Below are 7,774 nucleotides of genomic sequence, written 5' to 3' on the forward strand. Positions count from 1 at the left end.
GCCCGCCTACAAAGAGGCTAGCAAAGTGGGCGATGAAGCGGGCGAGGCGCTGTTTGGCGAGACCGACGACGAGGCAGAGGACAATGCCAGCTCCGACGAGTCCCCGCTCCGCTAGCGTCGACGAGGCCCTGCTCCGCCGAGGCCCCGCGACGCCAACAACGAGGCAGAGGACACCGCCGGCTCCGCCGAGGCCCCGCCCTGCCAACAACGAGGCAGAGGACATCGCCGGCTCAGCCGAGGCCCCACCCTGCCGACAACGTGGGGGAGGATTTCCACTGCTCCGCTGAGGCGCCGCCCGCCGGCAACGAGATAGAGGACATCACCGGCTCCGCCGAGGCCCTGCCCCGCAGCCAACGAGGCCACACCACACAAAAAACGAGGAAGAGTAGAACACGGTAGGTCACCGCCGCTCGGGTCCAAGTAAGGTCACCGCTGCTACCCTCTGGTTGAAGCCAAGCTAGGCGGGTTGACCATTGACGGCCGGTTAGCTTATTGGTGGCGACGTGGAGTCGGAGAGCTGCGCTGGAGAAGAACGCTGCTTCTACTTAACTGCTAGTGCAGTTGGCTGACTGACACGTGGGCCCAACAGGCCACATGTCAATTACGCAACTGCACCTGCAGTTAAGTCACTGAAGCTTCTGTTAGGCTCAGCGGGACACAGGTGGGTAGCTTCGGTTAATTAATTATACCTCCAGCGCACCCCTTTTTAGTTGAAGAATGTATGAAATGTAATGAAATCTAGCATGTTTATGTGAAATCCGACCGTGTATGAATGAATTTATTTTGATTAATTTGAATTCCTGTATCACTGGCATTGGATGAACATGCAAAACAATACGTACTAGCATTATTCCCAGGGTGATCACCTCGTTTGCAGCAGTTTCACATGTACTCCCTCCGGTCCTTTCTAGTCTGCATACAAGTTTTGTCTGCAGTCAAAGTATCTCTACTTTGACCAATCTTATACAAAAAAGTATGCACTTTCACAATGTGCGAAGTAAAAAGGAACAGAAGGAGTACAAAGAGGTTGAGCAGCTTTTTAGCGTTTCTGTACATTGCAATCAAACACACAGGCCTGGCAATTCATAGAGAACATTCAAAACAATCGATGATTATGCATCTCAGCGACTCACATGTCAGAGGTAATATTTACTTCACAACTAAAGAATAAAGAAAAATTGATCGACACTGCTGACAGCAAAGGGCGTCCCATACGAAAATATCAAACGCATGTCTTGCTAAAATCAATGAGCAAAATTTGACAAGGTTGTCTCATTCCAAAATATCAAATGCCTACGATTGTGGAATGGGCAAGGTTTGCCATCAGTTCGGACATTGACATGGCACCTCGTGCTAAATAAACTAGCTGTTCTTTTTGTGCAGTTCCACCAAAATCAACCAAATTCGCGCGTAGCTTGTATGATTTCGCCCTTATATGTTGCAATGCCTTGAACTTATCGGCACCTCCTTTCTTGTGGTGGAAATGAACGATTCGATGTATTCATGAAAATTTTGTGTAGTTCCCATTGAAATCAAGCTGAGCACCCCTGTTTGCACAAATACAAAAAACTGATTAGTATAAAGCAAACTGTACTATGAATTGACAGTTTCAACAGGCACATACATGGTCCATGTAGAGCACACTTTTAGAAAAATGGAACTTGCCAGAAAGAATCCTAGAACAACATTGTACTCACGCATCACAGCAAAAAAATGGAGATTTGTCAGTCCTTCTGAGCTGAAGTTAGTTTGGTCTTGTGGGGAGTAATGTAACCATCCTTCAACTGCTCCTTCTGATCAGAAGATAGACAGGGCTTCTTCATCCTGGTATAATTGGAACTAGTCACTTCACGTACTCCATATTCTTCTTTAGAGGAAAATGATCATGTTGTGCAAAGACAAGAGGACTACTAAATGCTAGCATCCCCGTTTTCTCGAAAAAAAGGAAAGGAAATATTTAAGACAACACAGATGAAGCACTTCTCAAGGACAATACCACTTTTTCATGACAGTATCTAAACAGTAGCACAACACTAATAGAGATGACAAAGCTCAATCATATGGATGAAATCAGTGGGCGAGTACCAACCTTTGTCATGAGGCTTATTGTGTAGAGCATACAGATGAAGCACTTCTCCGGAACCATCTGTTGCTATCTACGGTGGTGGCCATGCTTACTATATACTCCTCGATTAGTTTAATGTTTCCAACATCTTCTTGTGCAGTTCCACTAAAATATATGGTATCTTCAAAGAAGATCCCTGTTTGCACAAGTAGAGATAATTACATATTACATTAAGAGTGGCATCAAATCAGTGGCAAAACAATTGCTCGTTCCAGCCATAGCAATAAATTAAGATGCAAAACTATATCATTACTTGTGTCATCACAGTTCCAGTGCTTCATTATAGCACCGGGAGTTGATTTTTGTTTTTCTTCCGCTTGTTCTTCCCCTTCATCACTTGGTTCAATAACAGACAAGCTTCGCCTTCAATGTAAGATTTGGCATGTCAATTAGGGAGCACAAGTATAGTACTAAACTTAATTTTCTGATGAAAGTGGCAAAATACAGGCCAATAGTTGTGAAATATCCTTATCTTACCTCAATGGGATATTACGGTGCACATACAGATTGGAAGTCTTGTCTCCATTTGTGCAGTTCACTAAAATCAAGCAACATTATCGTACAAGTAGCACAACATATGAAAGCACACTGCAGAATCATGTGAAAGAAGGCTAGTACTGACCTCTCATGATGCGGAATTCAAACAACTCACAAGAAGAAGATCTGAACCAAATTCGCCTTAACGGATAGGAAGTAAGATCTCCTCTTGTGCAGTTCCACTAAGATCAAGCAATCAAGCAACGTTGTCGGTGTGACATTTTGGTTGAACTGCACAAAACACTCTTAAAACAAAAGTGTTTTGTGCAGTGCAACAAAAGGTCACAATGGCAACAAGGTGAAGTAGATAACCCTGTTTACACAGAGGTGCAAAGGAAACAATTAGTGGTCAATAACGGTGGATGACACAGAAGCCAACAAAAAGAAGCATCTACCTTATCTAAATGGGAAAGAAAGCAAGACAATAGCATTTCTCAAACGGTGGCATTGATTAATATTAACATAGAGATTATATTAACAATAAAATTTGTTAAACATGTAATTTGCTTTTAACTGTGGCATTGCATCAATTTTCCAGCGGCACTATTAGAGGGTGTTTGTTTACAGGGACATTTTGGTGTAGGGACTAAAAAACTCTGTGTTAGTCCCATCTAAACCAAACAGGAGGGACTTTTTGGGACTAAAAGTGGGCATTTGGGACTAAAGAAAGAAGACCCCGAGGGAGTCTTTTTGGGACTTTTTCCAACAGTTGCCCCTACCACGCATCGCACCTTGTCTCTATTAGTTCATTACTAGGGGTAACATGGTCTTTTAGCATGTCATTTAATAACCTCTACTCCGTGTTTAGTCCCTAGAACCAAGCAGGTAGGGACTAGGGAGTTTTTAACCAAACAGGGCCTTAGATTAACAACAGCTAATGAGTTGCACGAGACAGTGGACGCACCAGCACCATGTGCATCTACCGATGTACTGTGGTCATGCATAGTCTATTGCAACAAAGAACAAACAACCAAGGAGCATATTTGTGTTGGTCCCAGTTTTGTTATCTTTAGACACCTTTCCCTATGTGAGCGTAGAAAATCTAGTCCTGCTCAAACTCTACAACCTTGTCCCTTCCTTTCCTTTTTGAACTAGTACTTTCGCCCCTCCCTTTCCTCTTTGAACCACATCCTGGATTTATGCGATACAACTTTCCCCACTACTTTCCCCCATTCCTTTCATCTTTGAACCACGTTCTAGATTCATGCTATATAACTTTCCCCCATCATTTCCTTTTTGAACCACGTCCTAGATTCATGCTATATACAACTTTTCCCACTACTTTCCCCCACTCCTTTCCTCTTTGAACCACGTCCTAGATTCATGGTATACATGCAGCTAGAGCAATGCATGTGGAGTAAGTAAATTATACCTTAAGGTTCTTGGGGCGTGATTCAGTGGGCGACGGGACGGTGGCGAAGAAGAAGGGGTCGGAGGCCCTCCTGCTCCGCCGCTAGGTGGAAAGTGAACAGCTGCGCCGGTAGTCCCTCGCCGATGGCGACAGCGTTAAGCCTCCTTCCCTTCCCGGTGGACGGATCCTGCCGGCTCTTGGAGAAGCAGTGAGGGGAGAGAGAGTCCAACGAAGTCTTGTTTAGATCTGGAGAGGGCGAGAGAGTGTGAAGAGAGCAACTACAAGCACTGAGGCTCCAGCGGGGGAGGGCGAGAGAGTGTGAAGAGAGCAACTACAAGCGCTGAGGCTCCAACGTGTATATATATACTGGAGAGAGAGTGTGAAGCGTGCATACCCTAGAAAACATTTTGACCAGTCAAAGAATCCTCCTGGCACAAATTATGCTCAAGTGTAGTTATCGAACCCGAGACCTCAAGTCACAACCCTCCCGTTATGTTCAACGAGAGGGAAATAACCTTTTATACATTACTGCATTCGTGTGACAAGCATGCCGTGTTTTTTTTGTGTGTGTGTAGGAGTCATTGGGATTTCAATCATAATCGTGTCATGTATCTTTGGTGGTAAGACTATCCACAGTGGTGCAGAAATAATGCAGCCTTAGTCACCTTACCTCTCTCCACGTAGTACGTTGGGTCCCACCAGTCAGAGGGTGAAACAAACAAATTAATAAGAAAAATTAAAAGCGCCAGCGGTGTTTCTTACCTCACACATCTCTCTACTGCTCGGGAACACTGTCCAATTGATCCCTCTGTTCGCTCACATACTATTTTAAGTGAATCCTTATTATAACATGCACACAAATTTTGGGCACTTGTATTCGACTTAAGTCAGTGTGCCACCGTATCTCGTATACTTACTACTCCCTCTGTCTAGGTGTAATAAGTCACGTTAGAAGGTGCAACGGGACCAAGGTGTGTGTGTGTGTGTGTGTGTGTGTGTGTGTGTGTGTGTTTAACAGCATGTGTGTGTTAGAGAGAGCGACAGATCGACCTAATCCTACAGAGAGATGTTGTGTAGTGTACGATTTTAGCCGTGAGAGTCAGTGCATCCTCTCATTTCCGGGCGTGTCCGATAGGGACATGCAGACAGCTGCCACGCCCGCCCTGACCAGCCTGGCCCACCCAAAGCCCCTCCATCGCTCGCGTGCGCTTCCCGCCCGAAACGGTCAGCGCCGCTCCAAAGAATCGGTGCCGCATTCATGCCCGGGCAGAGCGGACACGACCTCTCACTGGCGCAAGAGTGATGGTTGCTCCGTCCGTCCAACTTACTGTTGGGTCTATGTGATTTGACGGCTCATTGGTCTTTATTACTGAGGTGGTAGGACTGCTGGATGTCCCACGCTTTCGGCGAAAGGAGGTACTACTACTAGATTACAATTTTCTCCATTCTTACAGCGGAGGCATGCAAGAGCAATGAAAACACGCAGGCTTAGTGATTACATGGCCCACATCACACTATCACCGTGCGACACCTAACTCTTTACATAGTACTCCCTCCGTTCCAAAATATTACTAGATGAGTCCCCGCGCGTTAACGCGGAACAGCGGTATATCTCTCTGGGCAAAATTATCGATTTCATAGAACTAAAAAACTCTATAACCGCATGATAAATGTGGTAGCAAAACTAAATAAACTCCCATCATCATTTAGATCATCCCACATAAGGAAAAAATATTAGCCAACTCCTACTACATAATGGGATTATATTTTTCTTTTTGACATGTTAATGGGACTTAAAAGCTCACTTACATGCATGCTACCGGTGCATGCTTGCATGCACACATGTTGATGTGATTTAAAACCCACTCACATGCATGTGCCACGGTATTTCTGCATGCTTGCATGTGGCTTAGTGCGGAGCCTCTCAACGTCTAGATCACACGGCTATTATGGACTGATTTACTTCATCTAATGGCTACATCAATTTTGATGATGTGGCTCAAGGAGAGGATAGAGAATTCCTAGTAGTGGGGGCTAGCTATTACTAGTAGATAAGTCTTTGTAGAGATTCCACTACATACGGAACAAAATGAGTGAATCTACACTTAAAATGCATCTATATACATCCGCATGTGGTTCATGGTGAAATCTCTACAAAGACTTATATTTAGGAACGGGGGAGACGGCGTACTAAGCAAGCTTCTCCTCATTCTGCGAGTTGACGGGACACATCAAAAGTACTCCAGTGTATAGGGCCTTGTTGATATGTCCATTTTGCATCATGCTTTTATATCGATATTTATTGCATTATGGGTTGTTATTTCACATTATGTCACAATACTTATGGCTATTCTCTCTTATTTTATAAGGTTTACATAAGGAGGGAGAATGCCGACACCTGGAATTCTGGGCTGGAAAAAGAGCAAATATTAGAGACCTATTCTGCACAACTCCAGAAGTCCTAAAACTCCACGGAATACCTTATAATAAATAATGAAAAATCCTTGCCAAAAGATGAAGACCAGGGGGGCCCACACCCTGTCCACGAGGGTGGGGGGCGCCCCCCCTAGGGCGCGCCCCCCTACCTCGTGGGCCCCCTAGTGGCTCTTCGATGACCATCTTCTGCTATATGAAGTCTTTCATCGAGAAAAAAACCACAAGCAACCTTTCGGGACAAAACTCCGCCGCCACAAGGTGGAACCTTGGCGGAACCAATCTAGGGCTCCGACAGAGCTGTTCTGCCGGGGAAACTTCTCTCCCAGAGGGAGAAATCATCGCCATCGTCATCACCAACGCTCCTCTCATCGGGAGAGGGCAATCTCCATCAACATCTTCATCAGCACCATCTCATCTCAAAACCCTAGTTCATCTCGTGTATCCAATTCTTGTCTCCAAGTTCGGGATTGGTGCTAGTAGGTTGCTAGTAGTGTTAATTACTCCTTGTAGTTGCTGCTAGTTGGTTTAATTGGTGGAAGATCATATGTTCAAATCCTTTATGCATATTATTACCCCTCTGATTATGAACATGAATATGCTTTGTGAGTAGTTACGTTTGTTCCTGAGGACAAGAGAGAAGTCTTGCTATTAGTAGTCATGTGAATTTGGTATTCGTTCGATATTTTGATGAGATGTATGTTGTCTAGCCTCTAGTGGTGTTATGTGAACGTCGACTACATAACACTTCCCCATTATTTGGGCCTAGAGGAAGGCATTGGGAAGTAATAAGTAGATGATGGGCTGCTAGAGTGACAGAAGCTTAAACCCTAGTTTATGCGTTGCTTCGTAAGGGGCTGATTTGGATCCATATGTTTCATGCTATGGTTAGGTTACCTTAATACTTTTGTTGTAGTTGCGGATGCTTACAATAGAGGTTAATCATAAGTGGGATGCTTGTTCAAGTAAGAACAGCAACCAAGCACCGGTCCACCCACATGTCAAATTATCAAAGTACCGAACGCGAATCATATGAACGTGATGAAAACTAGCTTGACGATATTCCCATGTGTCCTCGGGAGCGCTTTTCCTTGTATAAGAGTTTGTCCAGGGTTGTCCTTTGCTACAAAAAGGATTGGGACACCTTGCTGCACTTTATTTACTTTTGTTACTTGTTGCTCATTACAAATTATCTTATCACAAAACTATCTGTTACCACTTATTTCAGTACTTGCAGAGAATACCTTGATGAAAACCGCTTATCATTTCCTTCTGTTCCTCGTTGGGTTCGACACTCTTACTTATTGAAAGGACTACGATAGATCCCC

The sequence above is a fragment of the Triticum aestivum genome, chromosome 5A, assembly GCF_018294505.1.
Source record: "Triticum aestivum cultivar Chinese Spring chromosome 5A, IWGSC CS RefSeq v2.1, whole genome shotgun sequence".
NCBI classification, from domain to species: domain Eukaryota; kingdom Viridiplantae; phylum Streptophyta; class Magnoliopsida; order Poales; family Poaceae; genus Triticum; species Triticum aestivum.